Source organism: Harpia harpyja, chromosome 8, assembly GCF_026419915.1.
Source record: "Harpia harpyja isolate bHarHar1 chromosome 8, bHarHar1 primary haplotype, whole genome shotgun sequence".
NCBI lineage: Eukaryota > Metazoa > Chordata > Aves > Accipitriformes > Accipitridae > Harpia > Harpia harpyja.
In genome coordinates, this window is record NC_068947.1 from 16,213,815 (window position 1) to 16,226,177 (window position 12,363).

The following is a 12,363-nucleotide window of genomic DNA, read 5'->3' on the forward strand; positions in this document are numbered from 1 at the left end:
AGCCTCCCTCACAGGTCCACAGATCCTCGCTTGGGAGAAAGGAGCATAATCCCTCTGCCTTAGCCGAAGGGAGCCATATCAGCGAAGGATCTAACCCATTGTTCCCAAAGTCTGAGCTCCAATTTCCTTTTTCCTTGTGACCTCCAGCTTCGAGTGGCAGGGTAATTTGTCAGGGGAACAGTTGATTCAGCAGCTGTTCTGGTTCACTGTTGTGCATATAAGCCTCAAGCTTGTGGTCTTTATTCAGACCCATAGCAACAGCAGGCTTGGGGACCTCCAATCTGATGGGACTTTTTGCCCTGGCAGTATTTTCTCAAGCCTTTATTATCAGCTTCCCACCTAACAATGCAAAACGAATCTGGGAAAAGAGTGCAAACAATAATCTCATACCAACTCTGCACCTGCAGGCAAGATCCCTTCTCCGGGCTGCTTAAGCCGAGCTCGCCCCCCAGGTGCCTCGGCAGCTTCACTCCCAGCAGTCCAGTTCCCGGGGACTCGGGGGTGGATCTGACCCTGAGCTGCATGCAGAGAGCAGAGGAATAAAACATCAAATCCTCCCCATACCTCTATTTATTTTTCACGTTAATATGCAAGAGTTATGATGCAGGAATAGACAAACTGGCACACTCATCAGTCTGGCACCCTCTGCCAGCCAAGGAGCCACAGATATTTACCCTTAGGCAGCCTGTGGCAGGACTGACACCTAAAATTAACCCTCTGCTGTGCTTCTATTTATTTCCTCCTCAAAAAAAAGTGAGCTCTCTCTTTAACAGCAACAGCCCAATAGTCTTTCCATCCAAATCCTGACCTTGAGAATGAGATTGTAACAGAATAAAATGCAATTTGAATAAAAGTAAGCAGATAAGAAACATACTGATGCCTGCTAATCCAAATTCCCAGCAGTGTTGGCTAGCTCACTGCAGAATACAGGCAATAGAGACAGGGTCTTCTTTGTTTACAACAAATGATTTAATCCAACATGTGCATATTAAACAGTCTCTTCTGGATTTCTTTATGTGCATGTTGCTCCTTATTTCTGTTCGTAGAAGTCACTGAAATGCAGAATTTGTCAGGCCTTTTGAAGTTACCGCCAGGTATCTCAAGGGCAGACTACCCTGGCTCAGATTTCTGACCTATTTTTCTCTCTTTTCCCATGTACCTCCAGGGGAACATGACGATGTCCACCCTGGCTATGTGGGCCAGCTCTTCTCCCTGGAGAACCCCCTCACTAGGCTTGGGCAGGAGTAGAGGTAACGATAATTTCTCTGCTGACGGCAGTGCTGTAATTGACAGCAGTGGGAACGGGATGTCACCCTGATTTGGACTCACCAGGGTCAAAGGAAAGGACATATATATGCCTATAGTATAAGGCATCACCACATCCCAGTGTGTGACCTGTGAGGGAAACGATCTGGTCTGGTCTGAAGAACGGTGTTATATGATATAAACTGATACTTTGTGATCTGGTAGTCTAAAAACCCGAGCAGAACTACCTTGCCATGGTGTGTATTCGGCATTTTGTGGCACAGCACATGGAGGCCAAAGCATAACTGAAATAACAGCAGAGGCAATTGTTGGACAAGCTAAATGGCAATGAATCCATCCAGTAGCTGCTCACAGGGGCCAGCAGCCATGCCAAAACCCCAGACCTGCTTCCCAGCTCTCCCACTAAGACACCCAGGACCTGGGTACCAGGCGCATCACAGCCACACTGGTGGCACCAGCCTTTCCCTCCTTCCTTCCTTCCTTCCTCCAGCTCCAGGCAGCTTTTCTTTTCCCTCCCGAAATTCCTTCAGTGGGAAACAACACAGACAGTGCATTACCCTGCATCTGGGTTCGCCTCTTTATTTATCCACAGGAGCAGTTGGCACTCTTGGGGATTTGCAGAGAATTAAGTAGTCTGTGAAATTTTAGAAAAGGAGAAAAGGGATGTTGCAACCTGATGTGTTTATCATCAGAGGTGTTTGCGGTTTTATACCATGTTACAGTTTCCATTCAATGAAGAGGGCAAGCCCGCACCTACTGCAGGGACCAGACCAGTGTGTACCAGCTGGTGGCCAGCTGCGTGGGTGCATGCTCCTGGCCTGCTCTGAGGAAACACGTTAAACCCCAGTGCAGGTGGTTCAGGCTAACACATTTTATCTGGAAATCTTCAGGGGAGGGGGAAGAGGAAACAGGCAATTACACTGGCGGGGACAACATGGGGCAACCTGTCAAACTACCTGGCCTGCTGCCATTGTGTGTGGCCGTACCCAGGTGCCTCCCTAGATCACGGCCCTACACAAATACTCCTCCTTTGCTGACACCTCCTTCTTCCATTTTTGGGACATTATGGGCAGATCCCAGACAGCTGTTCCCAGCTGCCCAGCCTGTGGTTTTAGAAATGTCCAACTCAAGGTCAATGTCTGAGAAGCTCATCACAGCTGTGGTCCAGAAATAACGCCCTGAAGGGTAACCACCCTGCCACAGCTGCATCTCTGCTAGTGGCTGCAGTCACAAGGCAGCAAACACGACTTCTCTTCCAATGCTGCTAGCCCTCTGTGCCCTCCTCTTCCACCTACTCTGATGCAATCAGGAGCGAAACAAAGGAGAAAAAAAGGTCTTTGCCAAGTTTCATGGATATTTCCAGAATTCATCACAGATTACGCCAGTCTTCCATGTACCGCTACGCTTAGTTTTCCTGCTCCAGCTTGCCTCCTCCTATGGGGAATGCACTGCTCGTCCTCTGGTGTTCACCAGCAGCCACCGCCGCAGGCTGGCTCAGGTTGTCCCGGGCAAGAGCTCCTTAGTGTGTAGCCTGTGGTGAAAACAGGATGTGAAGCACAGGATAGGAGTGGCAATTGCTTTTATTGCTGTCCTGAAGGTAATACTACTCAAATCGTATTACCATGTGTTTGGAGAGGAGCCAAAAACGTGAACATTGGACCGCAATAAATGTGGATCTTTTTTGCTTCACAGGTGCAATTAAGGGGCAATATCCAGAATTTTACTGTCAGTAGGTGAGTCACAAGTGGCAAAACCTGGATGTGGCTCTGAGACAACCAACTCCTGAAGCAGTTACATCTGCACAGAGCCTGCACGTGAAATGAATCAAGTGATGAAGCAGGGATGAGTCCGCAGTGCTTGGCAATGCCTTTGTCTGAAGCGCACTCTGTTGCAAGAGGACAGGTCCCGGTGGCACTGGCTGCCACAGCTGCCTCCCAGTGATGTGGGGTCACAGCAGCACTCAGACAGCATTAGAAAATGAAATTTCCTGGCAAAGGGAGAGTCTGAGAATGGTGGGAGAGCAGCAAAAGCTGTGGAGGTCTGCTACACTGGAGTACTGAGAAAGCTAAATGCATTTGGAAGGATCAGCCAATAAATGTTGGAAAAGCTAGAAAAAAGGAAGAAAGAAACAAAGAGCCTAAACTTAACTGCCTTAGACTTTTATCATCAGAATCACTCATAATGCAATGTCTAATAACATCATTTTTGCCATATGACTCACACTGCGTTATCTCACAGAAGGCAGAAGCTCTTTTCTTTCATCTGATGTACTCAATGTGCAAGTAGCTATTCCAGGTTTGCCCCTATTGCTGAGGAGGAGTATTGGGAGGATCTAAAGGTCCTGTAGGAAAAACCAGTTAAGAAAGAGTGAGCCACGTGACTGCAGTGCAATGCAGGGGCATGGACCAGAGACCCCTGAACAGATGTGCAAGCACCATGCTTTTTCCACTTAGCCCCAGTGTACGATCAGGGCTGCAACAGTGTTTTGCATAAATACTCAGGAATTCAGACGAGTTTTTTCTCACACCTACACTTGAGCATTGAGAGAGAGAAACAGGTCACCAGATAACCAGGACTAGCCCAAGGCCTGTTATTGCAACAGCAAAATGAAAGCTCTGGCTCATTCTCAGCCACAGAAACTTGGGCAATGCAATTCGTGACATGGTCTGACCTGCACAAGAGGCAATATGCACTGCCTTGTGCTGGGGCCATTACCTGCAGCCCTCACCCTCAGCCACAACGAGTGAGTGTCCCTTTTCAGCCTCTTCTAGGAAGCCAAGATGACTCAGCCACCACCGAGAGGCAGCTGCGAGAAGGACATGACAGAGTATCACTCTGCCCAACCAGGGTCCTAGGAAGGGGGTTTCTACATAAAATAGCTCAGTATTCTAACAAATCCTCCACAGCTTTTGCTTAACTCTCTGCAAACTCAATGTATTTCTCCTCCAGTGCTGGCTCCTCCAGTTCCCCGCAGAGCAGGTCTCCTGTCAGTGCTGCAGCAGCGTGCCAGCCTCCTGGGCATTGTGCCCTGCCTTGTGGGCAAGCCAGGCCTGCCTCTGAGACACCTTGGGGCCCTCCAGCCAACAGCAACCCCCAGCGGGATTGCTGGGGAAGGGGCACCCCTCAGCATCCCTGTCTTGGGGATGGTTCATTCCTGGAGTAAGTAATTGTCAGGGCATGACCTAGATTTTTTTTGAGGAAGTCACAGGGCTAGTGAGCAAGGAACCACATGGGGCTGAGGTCCTCAGTACCCCACTGTCCCAGATGACCAGTGTGGTCTGTTTGCAGGACTTGGCCACGTGAGAAATGATCCGTTGCTCATCTTAGATCCAGACATTCCTTCATCCCACTTCCTCCAAGACAGGCAGGCCATCCTGGCTCAACAGGAAATATCACTTGAAGACATGATCCACCTTATAACCCAGGGGGGTGAGAGCATGGAAAACAAGCTAGCATGCTCCAGAGGAAAGTGTGCATGGGAAATGCTTCAAGTCTGAAGGTCATCTGGGCTTGTCCAGGCACTTCAATAGCACGATGAATCTGCCGTTCCTGGCTCATTCCAACTGACAGGATTTTAAAGACCTGTTGCCTGTCTTGGTCATGTACTACGTGTGCTTTTCCAGGTGTCCTTGGTCCTGGAAGAGGGGAAGCACGGAGATTAGTTCGATTTCCACCAGCTCCTAAACCCCTTCCAGGGCTTTAATTCTCACTATAGAGTTGGCAACACTCTAAAATCCAATATTTGTGCAAAAATATGACTAAAATAGCCTTGCTGATGTGTATTATTCCCTTACGTTATCTTTTTAAAAAAATGAAACTTCAGTAATAAGAGAATCAGATCCTCAGCTGACGTGCCCTGGCCTATCTCCTATAAAGCTGATGGAAACTTCCCAGCTCATTCTGGGGTCCATATGCCTTCACTGAAAAACTGTCAGAAGTACTTATTCTGGCCCTGCTGTTATGTTCATGCTCCAAACCCATTCCCTCATCCTTCATTCCTTTTAAAAGAAAGGTGCCACCTGGCACTGGCACAGACTTCCAGGGCTGCGGGTGGAGGAAGGAGGCTGTCACCATTAGGCAGGTGGTGAGTGCTTGTTCCTGGTCAAGGGACATGGTTGTGGCTGCATGCCTCTCTCCATCCACACTGCAATGGGATCCCAGTCCTGTGACGCACTGCCATAATTTCCGCCCTCCCCCTCGCCTGGACGTCTTACGCTACCCCAGCTCCTTCAGTCTCATTATTGGGAATGGTATCCAGATGCTTCCTCTAGGTGACATGGGATCCTTGCTCTCCTGCCTTGGGAAGGACAAGTAGAAATCCTACATCCTTTGCCTTGGTATGACTGGGGGGGTGGGGAGTCCATCTCACAGCACTTTTACTGTCGTCAGTTTAGAGGCTGACACTAATCACAGTCATTAGAAAGCAAGCTCCTCTTGAGGGCACGTTGTGCTGAGAGATGGACTCATCACCCTTCAGGTCTATCTGTCTCTCCCCATTGAGTAGGGAAGCTCCCCATAGAGTCCCAGGCAGTGAAACAAATCCTACCTCTGGTGTATGCTTGAGCCTGTGTTGCTCATACTCCCATGCTGTGCAGGTGATCAGATGGCCATCATCTCCAAGGTGCTTGTTATCAGTGTTTACACTTTTACATTTCCATTTGATTTTGTTTCCAAGAAAAAGGACCATGAAATCTAGGGAAGAGGTATGAAAACAGGTGGGTTTTCCATTTGCACGCTCCAGCTAGGTAGAGGGGTGGGGACAGGAGCCTCAAAGGAACTATACTTGATGGGGCAAAAGGACAAGGTGTGAGGCTCATCTTTCCCTAGCCCTGACCACGCTTCCTCAGAAACAAGACAGCAACATCAGTACAGCGCTGGGTCTAATCCGATGAGCCCTGCAGAGAAGCCAGCTAATTAGCCATGCTGTAGGGCCGTGCTGACCCAGCTACGCCGCTCCCTGGCCCTCGCCGGCATCTCCACCGGGCACTGCGTCGTGTCCTGCCAGCTCATTCACAGCCAGCCTGGGTCTCTGGCTCTGCCGGTGCAAGACCAGACAGGCCTACTGGCGTTTCGTGCGCTCTGCTGGGTTTTGGCTCTTAGAGGGATGGTGGCTTTAAACCAGTAATACTCTTAGCACCACATTTTGCTCCAAGAGCTGGGGCTTAGCTGTAAAACAGCTCCAGCAATCTGGCAGCAATGGGGGTTATACACGAGTGGGGGAAGGCATATGTGAGAGTTTACCAAACCTCTCTTTCCCCATTGTCCTTGCTGCCTGGGAGCCCTCAGGTGTCCTTTCCTCCAACCAGTAGCTCCCTGCTTCTGGTTTTCTTCCTATTTCTGCATTTGTTAGCCAAAGGTGCAGCTCGCCTAATGAGCTGCTGATACTTTCAAAGCACTGTATGTTATCCAGCAAAGATTAGACGTGAAAAAATGAGTAGTTTGAACTGAGTCCCACAGCAAGATTTATGAATCTGTCTGACCACAATTTAATGGCAATAGTTGCTGCCGCTTCCTGAAGGCAGACGTACCCTGCTGTAGTGGGGCCCTGCTTACCCTCACCTTTCACAGTCCTCCTCCCTCCTGCTTTCCATGGAAGGAAAAACAGCTGGCTTTAGCATGAGCTCTCCTCCTCCCTCATCTGCTTTCAGTTGTTCTGGTTGCACAAAGTAACCCCACGCCAGCAGTCGTCTGTGGCTCCCATGGCAAAGTCTGAGTTAAATTAGAGATGTTGCAAGCCGCAGCTGGTGTTATGTGTTGATCTTGAAAGGGGACTTGGCTGTGAAGGGGTGTAACTCATGCTGTTTTGCCATGGAGAGGGTGTATGAATGGAATAAAACACCCATGCCCAGCTGGCAGAACAGGATATAAGAGGTTGGGGCAGGAGGACGCAAAATGCAAGATAGCAAGGTTGCTTCATCCAGCATCCTCTTTCCCATTCCTGGCTACTTTCTTTCCCCATCCTTTCACCAGAAGGGTAAAGCAGGACAAGCAGGGATGTAGGTGTGCACTGAACAAGGAGGCACAACTGCGTAGCCTCTTTCCTCTGGCATGACGAGATGGCATCAGCCAAACACATCTGGGGGGCACTAGGACACTGCTATTTTCTCTCCCACTTCTGAGAGTCGCTGACTTTAAAAATGACAGATCTATGATGAATAACAAAAAATCACCCCAGGCCCATAATCTACTCTTACACGGGCTCTGACCAGCAGCAAGCATCCTCCCACAACAGCCTTTATGGTTTATTTTGCCCAGTATTGAGGCAACTGAGTCCTCATCCATGTTATTCTGATCCCCTGCATGATAAGGGAACATATATGGCCACTTGCATAGAGCCCCCACGTAGTAGAAGCCTCACAGGCCCATAGTATCCTGTTACCACATTGCTTTGCTGACACTCCCTCATACATAATGTGCCTGTGATTACTTGCTAGAGGCAAGAAGCAGAAGCCACTCCTCTCCTATGCTCCTTAAATAGTTAAATGCATTGGTCAGCTGGGAGCAAGCCTGACAGCTGAAAGAGGTGCTGCTCCCAGGACAGAGCCAGGTCTGCATGTAAGTAAGCTGTTTGATAGGTATAACATTTCATAGCTGTTGTTACGGTTCCTGGGGAGTCTGCAACTTCCTCTACATTGTGATAAGTAGGCACTGGTTTAAATTTTCATTTTCATTTTTCCATTATTTTGGATACATTTACTGGATCTTTTTTTCCCCTAAAGTGCTGTTCTCTGAAAATCAGCTCTGTTTAACACTCAAGCTACTAGTCATTTTTTTAAAAAATAGCTACATATGACATTATACAAGTAGCTCTGTGGGTGTTTTTATATTTTAGCATGTGTTTGTATGTGTAGGGAGAGGAGAAGTTTATGCACGCATATCTGTGTGCATGGATTTATGGCTACTTACAAGACAGACGATAGTGATGTGTATCTCTAGTTGATGTGTGTGGGGGACACCTTTGCACACACACAGAAAATGGTCAAAATGGGAAAACAATCCTTAGCTTGTGGAAAAGCAGTGAAGAGGGGAGCTGGTAGAAAAGGGATGAATCCCATCATGGAAAAAAAGGCTGATTTCTAACCTGTGTATCTAATATGATGATGGGGGAAGGGTAGCAATGCAAATGTTTGAAGCCTGGAGGAGTGCTGATGTCGCATCCCAGTATCTTTCCAGCATTGTCTGTGTGTGTGGGTGTGTGTTGGGGGGGGTGAGTGTGCATGTATACACAGACAAATGACACACAGCCTTACTTGGACAAAACCATCTGAAGCCTGTTTTGTCTCTCCTAGAGGCCTGGTGTGGCACAACAGCAGCCACTAATCCTTCCCCTAGTTGCCACCAAAGGCAGATCCTATCCTAGACTTCTTTCTCATTTGGGGGTGAATACTCAGGTTCTGCCTTTCAGTGGCATCGCATTTGTGCTTGGCCCCCACAGCCTGCCAGTTAAAAATTTCCAGTGTGCTGTGTGCCTAGGCAAAGGAGAATTAGGCAGCTGTTAAAGTAACGGGCGGTACTCTGCCCTTTTGGCTTGTTATGTCATTTGCCTCAAGCCTTTCATTATTATTTTCTGTGGATTGGTACCTGTCGTGTTGTTTTTCTGTTGTATTTTGTATGGGAGGGAAAACTGTTTGAAAAGCATAAATGCATATTTCCCCCCTTAAATGTTTTCGGTACAGATAGGATGTTAATGTAGTGAAGTGACACATGGCTCAGCGATATCCACACTTGCATATATTTTAAGTGCCAGTCCAACATTTAACTGGTTTCACTGTTCTAGAGCAGAAAATACTGTATTCCTTAGAAAGCAGTGTCTGAGGAACTGTGTGTCAAAACACTGTGCTTTTGTATTCAATTTTAAAACCCCAACAGTTTGTACACATCGCTAAAGGACCAGCCCCACTCCTGTGGGGGCAGGAGTCAGGGAGCCCCTGCCAAGAGACTCCAAAGGGCAGCATGGAGCTGTGGTTCCCAACCAGAGATCATCTTCCCAAACATGAGAGGGACAGTCCATCTAGCCACTGTCCTGTCTCCAGGGGTTTGGAGCAGTGCTTGAGGTGGCCCATAAAGCAATACAATGAGTGCAGAAGAAGCCCTTCAACAAAATGCAGGCAGCTGTAGGCACTGGAAGTAATAAACATCGATAAGAGCATTCAAAGCTTAGCTTCACTTTTAGATGATAGCAAATGAGTATATTTTTGGCAACTGGGTACAGGATAGTCTGTGGGTGCACAGAGGGTGGGTTGTTTGGGTTCTTTTTCAGTGGGATTGCAGAAAGTTAGGAAGTCCATCTATCAAGAAGAGTAAGGACCATTGGTATATCTCTGAACTTTGGTCATCCACAGTGTCTTGTAGCTCATCATGGCATTAGCCACAAAAGCCAGGACAGCCAGTACAGCAGAATAGGCTGGAGAGGCAGAAAAGGGAAATGTGGGTTTGAGGAGCAACAGAACAAATCTTGTTATCAGAAAGTCAATTTACTTTCACTAAATCTTTTTCAGAATAAAACTTTCACCTAGTGTTCAGCCAAGGTATAGATCACTTTTTTCACATTGTGCCCTCTCAAAGGGGAACACCAAGACAGGTTTCACTTCTGCGGAGTATTGTGATCACTGATTTCTACTGCAGCCAAGTAGATGTACCCAGACTGGGCTGGGGCAGAGAGGGGTTTTGTAATCTACAGGCAGTTTACTTGTATCTGGCTTGGAATCTGGAAGGAATCTTGCCTTTCTATTTTTCTGTACAGACCAAAAAATCCTGGTTAGCTAAAAGCTATACTCTACCTGAACCATGTGGTCCCACACCCCCACTGTTGCTGCAATTCATTATATTCCCCTGGTAGATCTCCAACTCTTGTGCTGTGGTTGTAAATCTCCACACGCCTCTGCAAATGGGTCCCACGTAAGCTCTGCACTCGATTCACGCAGCCACCCGTCGTGGTTATTTGGCTATTAATAGATTCCAGGCAGACCAGTCACAACCCAGCCAGCAGGGTAAACACATTCATTAAAAGGTAATAGTTGCAAGAAGGAGGAAACCTAACCAGGAATAGCTAACCTTAATCATCCAGGATGTTCAGTCAATTTCAGACACCCAATCAGCACTTCAGTGGTCTGGAGATGGGCTCATCCTAGCTGGACCGGAGAGGAAATGCCCAACTTTCCTGAGTCAGGAGTAGTGAACATCCCAGTGCCAAGCACAAGGAGGGAAGATAAAACATCTCCTGCCACCCATACCTGCAAGCAGGATGAGAAAGGAAAGGAGGGTGCCCTCACCTGAGGTTCAGGCCACTATCTTTTCCAAGGGTAGCCCTCATTTTAATACTGCCAAGTGTCTCTGGGGTGACTGACAGGCAGAGCTGCTCTGAGGGAGCTTTCTCTAGACTCCATCAGAAATTTTTTTAGAGCTTTTTATACTGTTATTCATATCTAGCTCTTTAAATGGTTTCTTGTATGAGATTTAAGGGGTCAGTCAAATCCTCAGGTATTGTAAATCACCAAAGCTCTTGTTGCAACACGTGGGGTTGCAGCCTCAGTTTGTACAGACCCTTTGCGAGAGGAGACCTACACAGGTTAATCAGCGCTGGCTGAAAAGCAAGGAAGACTACAACAAGGAAAGTGAATGACTTTAAGTTAGCAAAAGTTGCATGTTTGGGATGAAACTCTTGGTTTCTATTTACAGCTGGGCAAGACCTCACAGGCAGATCTGCACAAAGCTTTTCTAAGATTATCACATACTTCCCAAAGAAGGGGATTTCAGAGAACCAAAAATTATACATAGATTTGTATCAAAATTGGAAAATTGTTGCTGCCAAAAGCAAAAGCTTATTTTTTGGATGTGGGATTGGGAGATGGAGTCAAAACTTTTTATCTTGAAATTTTTCAGAATGGAAGGATTTTGTGGTTTGCTTAGAAGCAATGATTTAAGTTCCTCTTGTGCTAAAAATGACTTTGAAAAAAGCTCATAAAGAAAAAGAAGACAACTTCAAGAAACATGATTTGGCAGAAAATAATTTCTCAGGTTTCCTTCTCAGCAAGATAACAAACTTACATCAGTTTGGATTAATTTAGTTCATTCCCACAGCTCTTTTTCACTTCAGCAGGTTTTACTGCAGATGATTTAGTGCGAACGGCCCTTCCACTCAGGAGCCAGGGCTATAATACCAGTATTATTCTCCTCTCCCCTTAGCAGTGTTATTGTCTGAATTATACTGGTACCTAAGAACGAGTCATTCTGTTTCCATTGAGATAGTTGCTGGAACTGTCAGCGTTATTCGGATGTCCTGATTTTGACACTACGTCACCAGCAAAACCGAGTTAGCCTAAAGTAATAGCATGTGCCCGTGCATGTACACGTACATCTTTCATGCAGAGAGCAACAGCTTTTTATTCTCTGAATTCTTGCACTAACTTGCCACTGGCTTTCACCGTGGCTCTCTGCATGCAAGACGTGCTGCTAGAGGATAGCCGAGCGCAGTTAGCTACACAGCAGAGGAGACAAAATGGTGTGAAGGAGCTGAGCTAGAAAACACGAAAAGACAGATGTGCATTAACCAGCTAAGTTGGTTCTTTTGTTTTGCTTTGTTTTGCTTAGCTTTTGCAGCCAGAGTGGAAGCGTAAGATGGCTTTCAGCAATCACACAAACAGCAGTTTGGTCATGCAGAATTTACTCCACATGTTTGTGGAACAAAAGAAGACCCTTCGGTTCAATAATTTCAGCAACCCAGCCTTGGAGATGCAAGAAGAGATAATGGCCTCATTTTATATCCTCATCATCGTTGGGTTTTTTGGCTTTCTTCTCTTTGTCATGATGCTCAGCAATATTGTTTCCAGCAAGCCTGAAAACTACATTGACTATCTCTATTCTGGGAAGCTTAACCCTCAGAGAAGCAAGGTGGAGCTTCCAGGAAAGGAGAGCAAAGACACTTTTGTTATTATCAACAGCACCGCCTTACTGGAGCTGCAAAGGCAGGACGGCAAATACAACCCTGGGTCTGAGGTGCCGAGCACAGATGCAGTCCTGAGGAATGTATGAAAATCATTTCTTTTTATTATCATTCTGTTGTGCATACAGAGCCTAAACAGGGATATTTTTCATTCA

The 12,363-nt window shown here is 47.0% G+C and overlaps 1 protein-coding gene across 2 annotated transcripts in view; it reads right to left on the reverse strand.

Annotated features, from left to right (window-relative positions):
* Positions 1 to 2,828: 2,828 nt before the first annotated feature.
* The window catches only part of SMIM11 (small integral membrane protein 11), a 41,431-nt gene continuing 31,896 nt past the window's right edge, over positions 2,829 to 12,363 (reverse strand). For both annotated transcript variants that reach the window (XR_008236215.1, XM_052794051.1), the window contains one exon: positions 2,829 to 4,901. The gene's annotated coding sequence lies outside the window, so the exon portion shown is untranslated. The remainder of the gene's footprint in view (positions 4,902 to 12,363) is intronic.